Source organism: Camelina sativa, chromosome 9, assembly GCF_000633955.1.
Source record: "Camelina sativa cultivar DH55 chromosome 9, Cs, whole genome shotgun sequence".
In the NCBI taxonomy this organism is placed as follows: Eukaryota; Viridiplantae; Streptophyta; class Magnoliopsida; order Brassicales; family Brassicaceae; genus Camelina; species Camelina sativa.
Genome location: NC_025693.1, coordinates 19,966,367 through 19,985,073, shown reverse-complemented (window position 1 = coordinate 19,985,073; position 18,707 = coordinate 19,966,367). Strand labels below are relative to the sequence as shown.

Sequence of the window (18,707 nt, the reverse complement as noted above, 5' to 3'; positions counted from 1 at the left end):
ACTACAAGTTGTCTGCTCTGTTTTCATCTCTGTTGCACTTCAAGTTTACTCAACTGCTAAACAAACTTCTGCTAAGTTGTATGATGCAGCTGATACCTTCTTTCTGCTCTGTTGCACTTTCAGAGTTACTCAACTGCTAATGGAAGACTTGTTCTCATGAGCTTAAAGCATGATTGTTTGAGCTCTCACTTCTTGGATCTTCTCACTAAGACTCCAAGGTTCAACACGTCACTTCATTCCATGTGACTTTACATTGAGCTGTCTTGGCTGTGGTAGATTCTCTGATTCTCTATCTGAGGAATTACTGCGTCTGTGTCTGTAGCTGGTTACACATGCTCCAACTTGATCAATGCTTCTGTTTCTCAACATATGTTTGTGTCTGACTTGTTAACTGCAACGTTCACTGCATCTGTGTCTGTACTTTCGGTTGTATCAGGTTTACCCATTGCTTCTTGATCATCTCTCTTGATTCTTATAACCAGTAACAAGACCAATATATCTTCAATCTCTCCCTTTGTTACTGAGTTATAGAACTCAAGCTTTCTCTATTCTTGCACTTGATGATCTTCAAGCTTTCATGATGTAACTGAAACTTTGGCATCTTCATTACATTGAGAGGATTCTGTCATTGTGATCTTCTCTCTTCTGTTTCAATAGTTATTCCTTTACGCCTTGTTGTCAATCTTACAATTCTGTCAACACAGTGTATCTTCAATATCTCCCTTGTTGACTGAGTTGTAGGACTGACAAACATTGATGATCTGCAACCTCTAGATATCATGTTCTTGTTTCTTTTGGCATATCTATTTCAAACAACTTCAATCTCGGTCAACACAAAAATCAATCTCTCCCTTGTTGACTGAGTTGAAGGACTCTAGCTCTCCCTTAATCATAAACCATCAAGCTCCTGATCTTGACTTGATCACATCTTCAGTGAATATCAAATACCTCCAAGTGTTGCATGCAACCACGACATAGCATAGCAACAACAACAACTAGCATATGGGAGTAATTATGAGAGTCTCCCTTTAAAGCTCAGTTTGATATTCAACTTCATACGATGAACCAACTTGTCATCATCAAACCTTGGACTTGACATTAATACCATCTTCTGCATTTATCAAACATCTTCAAGTTGTGACAGCAGCAATGACACAAGCATAGCAGCCCCAACAACTAGCAAATGGGAGTAAATACAAGAACTCTCCCTTTTTAGCGCAGTTTGATACTCAAGCAATCAATGGCACTAACTCATCCTGCAAGGCAACCATAAAAACTCCCCCTGCTTGAGTGCATAACTAAGGTAAAAAATAACAGATATCAAGAGCATAGTCCAATAAGGAACTCATTAAGCAAATATTGATCCTCCTCTTGCTTTGATGTTAAGAGTCTGCTCAGACTTGCCTGAACACTGCAGAAAATTCACACATACCAAAATCATAAAACCAGAACATGATATCAGCCATCAAACCAATGACAATGATGACTTGGTTACAATGACACAGATGAGAGTAGCTCAGAACTAGTTAACCCATCTTCAGAAATGTACCGCTGTCGCCAATAGGATCAGGATCAAAGCTTGCTGTACGCACAGAACAGCTAATTTCTGAAGACAAAAACACAAACCAGTACTGAGCCGAGAACACTTCCTTGAGAACACAATTGTCAAACATCTTAAAATCCCCTTTGAACCTCATGAATCTTAACTTGATCAGAACCTCTTAGTACTAGCAATCATTGTGCTTCATTTTGAAGTTCAGCCTTTGAACAATGGAAACTAACATGATCATCAAACTTAATACCTTTGTAGTCACAGCGGAAACATAGACAATTCTCTCGAACCATGATGATCTTGTGAAATGTAGCATTGACTGAATAGCCTCAGCTTCTGCAGACTTGCTTGCTCAAGTAGCCTTGATTTAGAGCTGTTTCCATTTTTGCAAATATAGGCTTCAAAACGCTCTTCTTTACTAAGTCAGATCAGATATCCAGATATTGTACTTCATGAAGTAGAGGTCTCTTCCATATCAACTAGTTACAATACAGATCACACCTATGCTTTTCTTGAAACTCCTCCTGAACCTCAAGCAATATACCAAACCAGAGATTGGGTATAAAACCACACGCACACAACAGTTTCTTGCAACACCGAACAAGACATCATGACCATAATATCAACCACATGTGCACACCGACTTTAACCAGAAAACTATATTTCAGCTTAAGAGCAACGTTGAGATAAATCCAGATGAACATACCTTGAGCCAACCTTTGAACGACATCTTGTGATCCCAACTGTGAACCAATGAATAAGACAGATGATTGCAGCTTCTGTAGCAGTTGTTATCTCAGTATTTGGAACGTCTTTCTTCAAAAACACATAAGAAGGAACTCATATAAAATCCTCAGATTTTTAAAACCTGGAGCAGCAACAACTTCTTGAATTTCAAAAGCGATGTCCCAACTTTCACTGACAAGACACTTCAGCTTCCTGGGTTACAACTTAACCGGTGTTACTCAAAGCTGAGTATTCTACCTCAAATTGATCCCGACCAACATCTCCTTGCAGATGTCACTTAAGCTAACCTTGCAGAACTGAACCGGAGTTACACAACTCTGAGTATTCTACCTCAGATTGATCCCGACCATCTTATACTACTAGTGAAAGTGAATCCTTCTCTTGAAATTTAATAATCCAGCGCTCTTACTCTTCTCTTCTAACACCCAGATGTCTTCTTGAATATTCTGCAACAACTTACTTGAAAACAATCCCAACCAATACAAGGCACAACTGAGAACAAAACCAATATCAACTGATACGAGCTTCAAGGACATTCCTCACTAAAACCTTAAACCTCCAAGACCCATAAGAATTTTCAACAGAAACAAATGTGTTTCACATATCCATAGTAACACTTCTCTCGTGACACTAACTCCCAGCAGAGATTAATTCCTTGTAAACATATTCCATCACGCAGAAGATTTTACATATATTGACATACGTTTGAGGTAGTGACATAGAGGTGAATGTCTGCCTTGACCACTTCAGACTTTGGTGCAAGATATTCACCTTCAGATCAGATGACTTTCCACACTTCTTCACAATTAACTTCGTCTTACTCACTGATGGATCTTAATACTTTGATTGTGATTACCTGACCTAGGAACATTAAGAACACCTGTTTCTTTTTCCAACCATGAGGTCTTGAACTGAGCTTCTTCTCCTGCCTTGATGCAGAGCATATACGAAATAACAAAACAGCCTAGAAAAATTCAAAATGTTGTGGGATGATCAAGCACAGCAATATGAAGCCACGGGAGAAAGCGGATCACAATTTGGGTTTGTGGATTGAAAGTTAAGACCAAAATCCAAAGCAGATCCAAACTGCTAAAACCCTGCGAACAGCTAAATTTGAGAACAGTTTCCTATCAAATGACACAGAATCAGAAGGAGAACTTTATATCATTGGGAAGATCCTGCTTTCAAAATTCCAAAACATCCTTCAATACAGAAATCCGAGGTATACAGCGAAGTCAAACGCAGAGGCAAAGTCAGACAAGAACCCAGCTTCATGAGCCTGCAACTCCATCAAACTCATAACTTCTTCATATCTTCTTCTTTTAACATTATGAGTTTGTTTTTCTCCCCCATGTTGATTATGTGTTTCAACCAAAAACTGTTCCATAGGAAACACACAATCAACATAGACTCATCTGTTTGCAGACTTCAAAGACCTTGATATATCTATCATAAAAAATTCTTCACCATTTCTTGATCCACGACACAAACGAAGCAGCAACTCAACCCAGAAACTTTTGCAACTTGGTCGCAAGATCAACATCAGAGATACAAAGCCACATGTGAAAGCAGATCATGGTTTGGGGTTACGGTTTGGAAGTTATGACCAAATCCCCAAAACATATCCAGAAGATAACTCTGCAAACAACCAACTTTAAAAGCAGATTCCAATAATATCACAGAGAACCAGAATGAGATCTTTATGTCCTTGAGAAGATCTCATTTCCAATTTTTCAAAAGATCTGCCAGCACTAGAAACCAAGATCTGAAGTCAAAGGAAAATGTAGAAGAAGAACACATACCAGAGACACCACAATTTCCTTGATGTATGAAATTATAACACGACTGCAGATCTCAGTATCTGAAAAAAATATTTCATTTGATCTCTTCTCAAAAGCCAGCAACATTCATAAGACCCATAATCCAAATGATTATCCTTTGATGATACTTCCCTTTCTTGTGATCTCAACCAATCAATATGACCTCAAGTCTTCTTCTTTAGCTAGGAGCATCTTTGATAGGCTGAGACAAACCTCTACAAAACAACTCATGCAATTCAGCCCTTCCCTGATCACTTCTTCACCATACTGTTTCTATCTCCATTAGATCGCAACACTCCACGAGCTTCTTCAAGAATACATACAGGCTCAAACTGAACCCAAACATGTGGCTGATGTCGAACTCCACAGTCACCTGCAGCTTTGACCTATCTTCACCATTTTCTGTAATGGGCTTAGATATAATACCACACTAGGCCTTTGCACAGTTACCAGAAACCCAACATAACACAAGACCACACAAGATCAATTCCTCATCTTTCTTAAGAGGCATCAGCGACAAACTTCAACATTAGTGAGGATCAAGCTTCATTCCTCACACAAGCTCTTCTTCACTTCCATAGACACCCAGATTCAGAGATCATAATTCTTTGCCGAGAATCACTTCCTTTCTTTTCAAATTAGAGAAAATAACCAGATTGTGTTATTAACTCTTTCTCTAAAGTCCCAACACAAGTAACACTTGTGATTGCAAGGAACCAATCAAACGACCATTGAATCCTCAGCGGCAGAGAGATGAACGTCTTCTTCTCTCACTCAAAATCAGATGTAAACCACAACACTTCGTCTCTCTCTCTTTACCGTTAGAGACACAGAACAAGGACTCACCCCAGATTTGGGTTATCAACAATGAGCATCATGTGACATCTTCTTAGCCTCCAACTCACTTTATAATTTCAAAAATGATGTAATTCCACCTCAAATCCATGATATATACTTCATATTGTTACCATAATCTCCAGTGAATTTTATGAAATGCTCAAGAAACAATTCACAACGGCTCACAGCATTTCCGGCGTCAGAACATAAACTTCAAAAGCAATGATGAAGAAAATCGCAAAAACTTGAAGGCTAATCTACCAAACCAAATCTAGAAGCTTTAGGAAACATACCTATTGCTTCCAGCTTCTTGTGACAACGCACATACAACGAAGAATCTCTGAGCATCAACAGATCCTTTATTAATTTCATGGCAAACACCAAACTGGAGCAGAAGACTCTCGTTGACTTGTTGATTTTTTTAAACCAGATCCACACGTGGTAAAAACCTTCACATGCCCAACACCTTAAAACAACTCCTTGTGGGCTTTTATTGGGCCTGATTTACGAATTTAGATGAAAGCCGACGAAAAACACAAAATACCCATGTGAGAAAACCTTTCTCCTTTCTTCGACTACAATTTCTCACAGCACGAGAACCAAGACATCTTGAAGATGACACTGAAAAATCCGATGAACTGTACAAACAACTTCGGACGAGTTTGAAAACAGATCCGCCGTCGTCATCTTTCTCTCATCTCTTTGTTCTTCATTTTCACCAACCTGGATAGAACCCATCACTTGATTTTCTCCAAATAATCATAGCTCTTCTTCCTCATCTAGACACATCTCAGGATCTAACCTGTTAGAGACAGTATAATCTCAAATCAGTTTCCTGCTCTGATACCAATTAAAAGAATGAGATGCGTGCTAGATCTACAGACTTGTATGACAGATATGTATGAGCGATGCTTAACAGAGAGATGAAAGGATAGTGAAGAGACGACACAAGAGTCCCCGGATATTTGATATTCTCGGATAACCTACATCCCCGGGACCAAGTCCAGAATCATTCACTAGAATAAGAACGCAAAAGTCACATTTGCCAATGGTATCTAGCACACACTTGTGCCTACCACTCTTATCTACATGAACCAAAGGAACCACCACTCTTTGTCTTTTCCAACGAGTGTGAACCTCTACAAAAACCACCAACATATTCTCTATCTTGTTGGTGGGACAACACCACACACAACATGTGTGCTTCTCTCAATTTTAGGTCTAGGGTGCGTAAGCTTCTCCTTGCTACCACCTCTTCCTTTTATACCTCTTAGAGTTCTCCACAAACCCTAGATTCCACAAGCTTCTTCCTCTTGTCTTTTGGGTAAAAGCTTGTTCTCTTTTTGTCAACTTGACCCATGCTTTTGTTCCTGTCGTACCTAACACAAGCATGCTTCTCTGACACAGCCGTTCCACTGTTTGCTGCAACTTGACGCTTTTCTGCTCTGTTGCACTACACAACCTCTTCACGATTCATCTCTTGTTTCCAGCTCTGTAGCACTACACAGCCACTACAAGTTGTCTGCTCTGTTTTCATCTCTGTTGCACTTCAAGTTTACTCAACTGCTAAACAAACTTCTGCTAAGTTGTATGATGCAGCTGATACCTTCTTTCTGCTCTGTTGCACTTTCAGAGTTACTCAACTGCTAATGGAAGACTTGTTCTCATGAGCTTAAAGCATGATTGTTTGAGCTCTCACTTCTTGGATCTTCTCACTAAGACTCCAAGGTTCAACACGTCACTTCATTCCATGTGACTTTACATTGAGCTGTCTTGGCTGTGGTAGATTCTCTGATTTTCTATCTGAGGAATTACTGCGTCTGTGTCTGTAGCTGGTTACACATGCTCCAACTTGATCAATGCTTCTGTTTCTCAACATATGTTTGTGTCTGACTTGTTAACTGCAACGTTCACTGCATCTGTGTCTGTACTTTCGGTTGTATCAGGTTTACCCATTGCTTCTTGATCATCTCTCTAGATTCTTATAACCAGTAACAAGACCAATATATCTTCATCATATTCCTCGATAAAGGCTGGGTCTTCAATAGCCGATTTGATGGGAGAGATCTCTGCAAACACCGCTAAACTCTTTATGGTTTCTGGTGATGACCTAATCAACACTTCGTTGATTAGGTCACGAGGAAGACGTTTCAAGTTTCGTAAAAGCGGATTCATGGTGGTTTTTGCAATGGAAGAAGAATCAAGAAGAGGAAGACGAAACTCTAGGAGAGAGAGAGAAAGAAAGAAAGAGAGAGATGAGTCGAGACGTTGATTTGTCAAAAAATAATAATAATAAAATGTTTATTATAAAGTTTTGTTCTTTTCATTTCCCATCTAACGGCTCTTAGTATTTGCTTTAATATTTAAAAAAAAAAAAAAAAAAATTCTTATTATAAAGTTTTGTTCTTTTCATTTCCCATCTAACGGCTCTTAGTATTTGCTTTAATATTAAAAACAAAAAAAATGGTCGGTTGACATTCTCTAGTATTTGCTTTTATAACATTTTTAATAAATAACTTATGTTATTTGTTTTATGAATATCTGTAATACAGTCCAAAATAGTTGATAGCAATAATTCTTATAGGTGATATTCAAAATATATATATATATATATATATATATTGCTTAGAAAATATGACATTATAGGAAAAGTAAAACTAGTTTAATAAAATTGTTGAAATAGTTGTTAAAGATTTCAATTAAGTACCAAGAAGAGAGACAATAATTCTATCTACACAACAAAAGTTTTTGATTTAAATAAAATGACCAAAAAGTAAAACAATCCTTGAAAATTCTTAAACCTACTTAGTAAAAAAATATAATGGGACATATACAAATTAACAATTAACAAGCTATGAACCTTGTGAGTTGTGACTGATGATTACAAAGCTCAAAGATGACGACTGTGTTAAAACATCAAATTAAACATTAAAACCCACAATTGGCCATGTGAGACCGGTCTGATTCGGGTTAAGTATATTTGATGGCTGAACCTCTATAACCGGCTTACACACATCGTTATTCGTTAACCGAACTTACCGTTGCTAGACGCGTTGATGATAGTGATGAGGTTTCGATTTCAAAGCTCATGAAACGCATCAATGTCGATCTCCGTCTTCTCCGTTTTCCGAAATTCAGAGAATCTCAATCACGAAAAGTATCTTCGTCCCTACCCAAATTGGAACTCGATGAGGAATCACCACAGGAGACAGCTCTCCTGCTTTGGTCAGGTACTCGACACTTACCCAGATCTCAGAACACTTAGAACAGTCCACTCCAGGATCATTATGAAAGATTTACGCCACAATTCTTCTTTGGGTGTTAAACTTATGAGAGCTTATGCTTCTCTAAAAGATGTAGCATCAGCACGTAAGGTGTTCGAGGAAATTCCTGAGAGAAACGTAATCATCATCGTTAATGTTATGATCAGAAGCTATGTGAATAATGGGTTTTATCGTGAAGGTATTCAAGTGTTTGGAACGATGTGTGGATGTAATGTTAAACCTGATCATTATACTTTCCCGTGTGTTCTAAAGGCGTGTTCTTGCTCTGGAAATATTGTCATTGGGAAAAAGATTCATGGGTCCGCTACAAGAGTTGGGCTTTCTTCCACTTTGTTTGTTGGGAACGGTTTAGTTTCTATGTATGGAAAGTGTGGATTTTTATCTGAAGCAAGGCTTGTACTTGATGAGATGACAAGAAGAGATGTGGTCTCTTGGAACTCGTTAGTTGTTGGTTATGCCCAAAATCAGAGATTTGATGATGCTTTGGAAGTTTGTAAGGAACTGGAGTCTGTGAAGATAAGCCATGATGCTGGCACGATGGCTAGTCTTTTAGCAGCAGTGAGCAATACAACTCCTGAAAACGTTAAATATGTTAAAGATATGTTTTTCAAAATGGGGCAAAAGAGTTTGATTTCGTGGAATGTGATGATCGGTGTGTATATGAAAAACGCGATGCCTGTTGAAGCCGTGGAGTTGTATTCCCGAATGGAGGCTGATGGGTTTTCGAACCTGATGCAGTCTCAATCACAAGTATTTTACCTGCTTGTGGAGATACATCTGCTCTGTCTCTTGGTAAGAAAATCCATGGATACATTGAGAGGAAGAAGCTAGTACCAAATCTGTTGTTAGAGAACGCACTGATCGATATGTATGCGAAGTGTGGATGTTTAGACAGAGCGAGAGATGTGTTTGAGAACATGAAGTCACGTGATGTTGTGTGTCTTGGACAGCTCTGATTTCAGCTTATGGATTCAGCGGAAGAGGCTGTGACGCAGTGGCATTGTTTTCGAAAATGCAAGATTCGGGTCTCCTCCCTGATTCAATTGCGTTTGTCACTACGCTCGCTGCTTGTAGCCACGCAGGATTACTAGAAGACGGTCGGAGTTATTTCAAACTCATGACAGATCATTACAAGATCACTCCTAGGTTAGAGCATTTGGCTTGTATGGTGGATCTTCTTGGCCGAGCCGGGAAAGTGAAAGAAGCTTACAAATTCATACAAGAAAATGTCAATGGAACCAAACGAGTTTGGGGAGCCCTATTAGGATCTAGCAGGGTGCATTCTGGTACAGACATCGGTCTATTAGCAGCTGATAAACTTTTCCAGTTAGCACCAGAGCAATCTGGTTACTACGTATTGCTTTCTAACGCATACGCAAAGGCTGGAAGATGGGAACAAGTGACAAACATCAGACATATAATGAAGAGCAAAGGGTTAAAGAAAAATCCCGGATCAAGCAATGTTGAGGTCAATGGAGAAATTCATACATTCTTAGTAGGCGACAGGACACACCCGCAGTCCGACGAGATATATACAGAGAGCTGGATGTTTTTGTAAAGAAAATGAAAGAGTTAGGTTATGTTCCTGATTCAGAATCAGCACTTCACGATGTAGAAGAAGAAGATAAAGAAACTCATTTAGCTGTTCACAGTGAGAAGTTAGCCATTGTGTTTGCTCTCATTAACACAGTGGAAGAAGACAGTAATAACGCCATAAGAATAACGAAGAATCTTAGGATTTGTGGAGATTTTCATGTTGCAGCAAAGCTTATCTCGCAGATAACTTCTCGTGAGATCATCATCAGAGACACCAATAGATTTCATGTGTTCCGCGGTTTGGTGTTTGCTCTTGTGGTGATTATTGGTGACTGAGAAACTAAATGTTAAAGGTATTTTTCTCTTGCACTCGTGTTCTTTCTTGTCCTCTCAATATAAGAGTTTCGGCGGATTTTGTTTTATATTTTCATTGAGAAATTGTCTCAATTCCAACTTATTTTGCTTAGATATGATTCTGAATAAACACATATCCACGATTTGTTTTTCCTGGATTTTGATTTGTTGTATGCTTTGTTGTTCACGAACTTGATTTGTGTGTGGTTTTTTTTTTTTTAACGTTTCTTGTCTCAGTGGTTATGCCTAGGTTAATTTTAATATCTACTGTATATATGTCTGATTCTGTGTCAACCTATTAAACATATTGTAGCTTTTGATTTTGTTTTACAAAATAATATTCGAAATTGATCAATCTCTTCTTATACGCTTTTCAGCTTTTGGATGTTCACTCATGAGAACAGATGGCTTTGTTGTATACGAGTCTGCTACTTCACTCACAAATCCCTACACATTACCTAACAACATATATATATATATATATATATATATCAATGTATATGTCTTTGTCTCCTCTAGTTTCTCATTATTGTTGGGACCTTATGGGTTGTGTTAATTGTTTTCTGATACGTATTAGGAACGTTTCCTTTTTGTTTAAAATTCCTATTTAATTGATATAGAAAAAACTGTTAGGGTTTCTATTTCTCTGTTTTCCTTTTGGTCTGTTTGCTTCTATGTTTTATATAGAGATGAAGATGAACGTCTAGAGGTCATGTCAAGCACAATGATGAACCAAAGTCTAGAGGTCATGTCAAAGACAAGTTATTTCACATTTTCAAACCTGGCAAGAAGGAAAATAAAGAGAGCCTATCGTCAATAGAGAAAAGCTATTTATATTACGTAGCTTATCTGAGAAATTCCATTACCATTGTTAAATCTGGTCGACAAGTAAAACCTGTGAAAGATGTAGCGAGTTTGTCAGATCCTGATATTATTGCAGTCAGTGATTACCCGTTTCCGGATGGAGGCAATACCCCATTCGAGGCATCGAAAGACGGCAAAGTGATAGTATGAATACCTTCATTATATTCTCTTACTTCTATTTTGAAATCTGTCTTTTCTGATTCTTTCTAATTTTCTATGCTGACATTTTTCATTTTGTTGTAATGATTTCCAAGGATCTTGAAGATGGTGTTGAACCTGATGATTTATTCAACTCTTCGTTTAGCAAGAGGCTAATGGAACTTCTCAGAAATCCCTATGATGAGAAAGAGTAATTGCGACTCTATACTGAGGCATCACTCAAGAGACAATTGACTCGGTCTAGGCAATTACGAGATGGAAGAGAGATTGAATACAATGTTGAAGACCAGTTGGCACTGTCATATCTCGAAAAGTATACAGGTACAAACAACTTGTACAATGTGTTCTTGTGGATGTGTAGTGTGTTGAACTATCTTCTCAAAGATAAAACTGTTTAACGAATAGATAATTGTTTTGCGCTATATAAAAGGCTAGCTTGAGGCTCAGTCAGCTAACTCTAAGTCTCTAGAGGAAAGGTTGCTGAAGGATTTCTTACATTTAGGCAGATCATACATCTTTAATTGGATATTCACAATTGTTGGGATATCTGCTTATTACTATAATCTGAGTATTGCTAGAAATGATGTATTCCATTCGTGATACTTTCTTGGTGGAATTTAATTCACCATGTCCTGTAGTTTTACCTTTGCTTTCCAGTGAACATATACTCGATTGTAACCATATTAAATTTACTTCGGTTTGATTCTGCAGATTTCAACAAGATTTATCAACGTTATTTGAGGGATCTTCCTCGATCTTTAAACCTGTTGCGCGGATTTTTCTTTTATTTAGAGGTAGAGTTTTCTGTTTCATTGATTTTTCTTGGCTACAACATGTGCAAAGTTGTGAGTTTTCATTGGTCTCGTAAACCCCCTTGTTACCATAAAACCTTGAATGCATAATTTTATCAAAATAACAAATTGAATGTAAGAGTTGTATGCGCCATGGATTAATGTCTTTTGCGGTTTGCTTATTTTGCAGAACATAGTTCTTGAAGGTGCGTTCAAACCCTGGCTACATGAAAAACGTTTGACAAATTTGTGTGTTGATGCTAGAGAGTGCATAGATATTGTAGGCACTAGGCAGCAAGTAACTCCGCACCACACTGCTCTTAAAGTACATCTTAAGTGACACTCAAAGACTCTATAAGAAAGTCTTGGATATGAAGCAAAACGAGAGATCCTACAAGATTTGTATTTGCAATCTCGAGGCTTCTTTTTAGGTTCATCACTGTATGGTAGTAGTGAGTAGACTACTAGTAGTAGTAGTTTATGACTTCATATTATAATAGCTGCAGATCTGTGTAGTAATCTGCAGATCTTGATTTGTAAACTGTAGTATTTATATATACTCTATAAAGCTTGGAAGCGAACTAACAAATTGAAGAAAGGCCTAAAAGCCAAGATTTCATTTATGGGTCTACATCACTGTGTTTCACCCCAGAAAATGAGAAAGCAACTTGTATTATTCTCTATAAACACTTGTCACTGGAAACGTATTACCCTACCTACATTACTGTGTGTTTCCCCCATTAGGCATTGGAGAAAGTCAGAAATAGAACTGCGTATGAGAACACTTGCAAACTGAGACTTCTTACAGCAAAAGTTATCACCTTGGAGACAATAATAACAATCAGGCATACACTCTGGAACCAGTCATCAGGGATCTCTTGTGCAAACTGCAATTCTGAAGGATCAATACTTACAAATACAAATACGAGAAAATAAGTGTAAACTGTTTACAGGAAAGAAAAAAAAAAAAACGATTTCTTTCTTTTATTCTCAATGAAGACAAGTACAAGCACTTTTTTTCTTTCCTACCAAAGTCCCAACAACAAGCATTTCCCTCTCGTTTTTATTACCACAGCTATAAGCATTATCCCCAAAAAAGACTTACCGGAAATAGCAAGATACATCCCAAACAAGAAGGTTGGAGTTAAACCCCTTGTGCCTCCTCACTGGCTAGATAATCTGCTAAAACAGTTTGGTGTTACTATGCTTAATGTGGTCTCTCTGCAATATCATGTCTTATCTCATTTTGTTTGGGTTCCCAACCTCCCATTGCCTTTGTCCCTTAGGGTTTACTAAACCCCTTGTTCCTCCATGATGTATCTCATGTCTATATTATATAATGTATTCTCTGTTTAATTATTTGATTCTTCGTTGGTTGACACTTTCCTTTACCAATTAGAGTTATTTGATTGGTCGATCTCTATGCTCTGTTTGTTATATATCTGATATGAACGGTTGTTGTGTGATTATGTTTGGGTTCTGGATACCTGTCGGCCTTAGGGTTTAGTTTATTCCTTCTTCCTCGTATTGCATATGGTCATGATATGATGGGAAAGCCAAATTATTTTCTCTCACAACTTCTTACATTTATATATGTACAGGTACACGATGAACTCAGGAAATTGGCTCTCACAACTTATTTGTTCATTCTTGCTTTTGCAGCCTAAGTTTATCGACATCACTAAGGCTGCAGCCTGCAGAGGTGAAGAAAAGTGCCTAATGAGGTCATTAAGCAGTTTGAAAATCATTTATGTTTCCAGTCTCAACTTTGAAAAACAAAATATGAATAAGTTGGCACGAAGATAAGTGAAGTCTGTGTTCGTTGTTCATAATTATTCCCCTCGACGTTTCGACTCTAAATTATTTGCTTCATAATTACCGATCAATCCCGTTTTATTAAATATCAAAAATGTCATTATTCTATTTTGGACTCCTGTTTTTTTTTTTTTTATCTCAGAATAATGATCGAACGCTGAATGATGAAGTTTGCAAACTTATTGAACGCTGAAAAATTATAAGATATGAGTGGAATTTTTGTTTCTTAATCACTAAGGATAGAACCGTCATTTGCTTCACCAAGAAATGTCTTAAACCGAGAGCACGGACAGAAATGCCCCAATTTAAAAGTTTTTGGGTAAAAAAGGCCTATTTTAACAATAACCCCATTTAAATCTTACTAAACAGGTGAGGAAGGAGGGGCTAAAAAGAACCCCACGATTCCACCAACCCACCCATTTTCAAAGAGCACCCTTCCATTTCTACACACACACAATAGATTCAGTAAAAATGGGTTATTAGTCGAAGCTCGACGAACGGCTTGTCCTGCCTTTTAGATAATCCTCAACAGAGACGCCTTGCTCGATGCTTCCCATGGGAGATAGAGTCATCTTCAACATCAAGAAGCACTACGTTAAGGTGTGACTGCAAGTTAGATCTTTGACATTGCTCATCCTTGAGCATCTCTGACGAATTACTCACTTGTTGCAGTGCCCACTCATGCGTGTCTTCATCGCCTTTAAGTAGCTTTAGGACCTGCATCATTCCACATTCGTTAAGATAATTACTACATAGAGCTATGAAACGGCTACTAGATTAAAACCTTGACTTACAATGCTCATTTTCGGTCTAGCTTGAGGGCTACGTCGAATGCAAAGAGTAGCAGCTAACGCCATCCTCTGCATTTGGTCGTTATTGTTGTTATCCCGCAAACTCGGATCTAATAACTGAGAATACTTTCCATCATCTAGAATTGGTTTGGCCTGTACATGAACATCATACATACTTGTTTTCAATAAAGAGTATAGAAAAAAGCTTGGTTTTGATCTTAATTGGTATGCAGTATGACTAGACTCTCCTGTCCCTTTGGACATCCACTGCTAATCGTTTTTCTTCCAAATAGTAGCTCGAGGAGAACAACACCAAATGCATAGACATCTATCTTATCATTTACCTTACCATACATGAAGTACTCTGGAGCCAAGTATCTGCAACAAGAAACAGAAGCTTACCATAAGAACATTTTCAAGAACTCTCATGAAACATCAGCCAAAAACCAGATTCAGATTATATGAGTTGTAGATATAGACGCCCACCTCGCAAGCCCAAAATCAGAACGCTGGGAACAAGGTATATATAACTTTTTAGTATTCTTGCCTCTTTGACATATGAAAAAAAACCGATAAAATTTGTTTTTACATGTGGCTCAAAATCATCAGATAATAGTATATTTGATGACTTAACATCTCTGTGGATGACAGGGTTGTGAAGCACTGTTATGCAGATAGTTCAATGCCTCGGCCACTCCAACAGCTACTTTATACCTCTTGCTCCAACAAAATGCAAGTGGATCTTTCTTGTTTCCTGGTTATGAAACCAAGCATATGTTAGATCCATGATCATAATAGAATCTCTGATGAGTTGCTTAAAAAGGCAAGAGCTTGTCTAACAAGTACCGTGAAGGGTCTCTTCGAGGCTTCCTCTTGAAAGATAATTCTATACAAGTAATAGGTTATGGTCTTCAAAGCAAAATCCTAAGAGTGAGATAATATTCTTATGGTGTAATTATGTTGTGATGATTTCAATCTCAGCCACAAAATCATTCAAGACATCTTCAGTTTGCTTGAGAATTTTGACAGAAACCACTCTCCCATTGGACAAACAACCTCTAAAAACCGGGCTTCTGCCTCCTCTTCCAATGAAATTATCTGAAATCAGATCCGATTTCGTAGTTATAAGGCTTGAAAATTTTCAACATGTCAATATGTCATTCATAAGTAAATGAATGAGAGAAGGACCAACCAGTGGAAAAATTCGATGTTACTGAAACGAGTTCCTTGTACTTGAAAACCCGGCAAGTTGAAGAGAACCTCTCATAAAGTCCCTCTAGTTCCTCCGGCAATTTTCTTGGACTTACTTGTCGGGAGATGACTTGTTGGTGACAGAGTTGATACCAAACGGAACAACTGCGTTTAAGCTAGACAAAACGTCTTCAGAAGAATAATAACCAGGTTGATTAGTGTCCCTCGGAGGAAGCTTCAGAGCCCATTGAACTACCGGTATCTGTTTCGACAAAGAACTATGAGGAGTAGTGATAGACTGTCCTAATGTAGAAACAGCACGACGAAGCAAAGGCCAACCTGGCCTAGATTCAGGCAATTTCCCAACCAACATAGTTATAGAACCGCCTGAATCTTCTGGACCATTCACAGGCCGCATAACCTCCATTACTTTGTGACACTCATCATCATCATCATCTTCACTCCTTTCATTTCCAAGAGTATTTGTATCTTTTAGAGACAAAGAATAGGAACCACAAACCGCGCAATTCTCAAAACGCGCAGCAGCTAAGGCCTGCTGTAGACTCTGGCCATTGGATTGAACCTCATCCTCCTCTTTTGAATCTTCCTCGGAATGGCTAACTACTTTAGTCGTCTTATTCAAAGTAACAGATATTTGAAGCACATTCAACAAAGTAATCCTCCAAACATCTTCCTTTCTTATAACAACACCCAATAACAGACAGATTATTCAACAACTCATCCAAAACCAAATCACTAAGATACAAAAATGTAGAAACTGGGAAGAGAAAAAAGAAAAAGGTCAAACCTTGAGATTGATTGATGGTAGATAATGGACAACCTTCTCTCTGGAACACGGTTTTACCATTGTGTACCGCAATCACCCAACAATCCTTTGGTAGTTTCTTGGCTACGTATTTAGCTACGGAAGCTGGTGAACGAATCGTGTGGTGCCTTTTTGAAATCCCAACTAAAACTTTCGATGCAGAAAACGATTTGGCTTTTCGAACCACGACATAGCTTCAGCTTCAGATCCACCTGAAAAAGAGGAGAAAATTCTAAGGAATCATTTCAACTTCACGCCGACAAGAATCGTACCCACCTTCTTCTTCCTCGACGGAGCTCCGTTTCTCTCCGCCGTTTTCAATCATCTTCCTTTTTCACAGAAAGAGAGAGGTTGTTGGTGTTGTCGATTTTTCAAGTGTGATCGATCCTTCTCCTGTACACATATTTAACTTTAATTTATTAATAGTATCTACAAAAACACTTACTCCTACAAATCTTAAAATCCTATTAGACATCATTTCAATTTCTAGCCTGTATATATTATACAACTCGTGGAAGAGTACGTACTATAGTCTATAGCCTAAACCGGTACCGTGTTTCTCAATGGGGTTAACCTTCTCACAATCTTCCTTGCCGGAGATACCAAATGATCTCGTCTTTGAGATTCTCTCGAGAGTGCCTGCGAAATCCATAGCAAGATTCCGTTGCCTATCGAAGCAATGGGCTTCAATCCTCAGCCTTCCATATTTCACCGAGCTTTACCTCACCAACTCCTCTGCTCGTCCACGTCTTCTGTTTACCTTACATGTTGACGATAGATGGCTTCTTTTTCACATCACCTCAGCCTTTAAAATCTAGACAAGAACTCTCGTCTCCGACTTTAGCTGCAGATCCTCACATGTGTTTACCATGTTCCTTTGAGTTTTTTGAGGTTTGTCCTTCTGTATGTGACTTGCTCTGTTCTGTAATAGAGATACAAATCTGATGATATGTAACCCTAGCACAGTAAAGTACATAATTAACCTTACCCTATACGCCAAGCAATGAAAGCACTGATTTGAAGAAAACCTAGCTATTTTGGGTATGATCCGATTAAAAGACAGCATAAAGTGCTGTGTGTATCAGTAGAAGCTCGAAAGCATCAAGTTCTGACATTAGAAAATGGAGGAAGATTATTATGGAGAATGCATGGTTGAATGTTCCATTCCTCAATATGCATAAATGGGCTTTTATTTTATAAAGCTATGGGACATCGGTTAATGATAGTTTGCTTTGAGGTTCGGTCAGAAAAGTTCAAGTTTATTAGTATTGATAAACATGGTGTTCAGATCCAGTTCTTGCATGCTTCGGACTCTGATTAATTACAAGGGCAAGTTAGGTGCCGTTATCAATGATTCGGATGGTATGTTTAATAAAAGAACTACATGCATCGAGATGTGGGTTTTAGATGATGTCAACGAACAGAAATAGTCTAGGCACTTGTACATATTGCCGCCTTTGTGGAAGAATGTGGTCGCAAATTACTGTTTATATATATCGTTGGGATGACTCCGTACTGGTGAAATTGTGTTGACTTTGCTTGGTTTATATGATCCTTTCCATATTTTCTATTACAATATGAAGAGGAACACTATTATAAGAGTTACAATCCAACGGATTGAAACTTTTAAGGGTCGGAAGATTTATACATTTCTAGACCATGTAGAAGATGTGAATGCGATTATGGCTTCATGAGACTTTATATAGCAGCTAGTTTGCTTTGTAAGTTGGGGATCTTATACAGCCTCTATTTACCCTACAGACTCGATCTCTAATTCATGAAGGGTTTATATATATGATCATAGTTGACCATACACAATTGACGTTATTATGTTTATGATACATAAAATAACTAATAAGTTCTAATATGATGCGAAAAATCTGATTGGATCAAATTAATCTCTTATGATATCTATATTTGCTAAAATGTTTACATTATACCTAAAATATACTTTCATATATAGAATTTATAAATTTTATAGAGAAATAGCTGAATACATATATATGTTATTTTTTTCACCTCCATAGTATTTATAGCATTCTAATGAATGATTAATGACAATTAAAAGTAGAATAAATAATAATAAAAAATATTAATATTTAATTACTGCATTTTTATTTAATTCTTATAAACTTTATGT

General features: G+C 37.8%; 3 pseudogenes; 2 read left to right on the top strand and 1 right to left on the bottom strand.

Moving 5' to 3' along the window:
• Nucleotides 7,986–10,412, top strand: LOC104711454 (annotated as a pseudogene).
• LOC104711453 lies at nt 14,021–16,931 on the bottom strand (annotated as a pseudogene).
• LOC104711452 lies at nt 17,360–18,261 on the top strand (annotated as a pseudogene).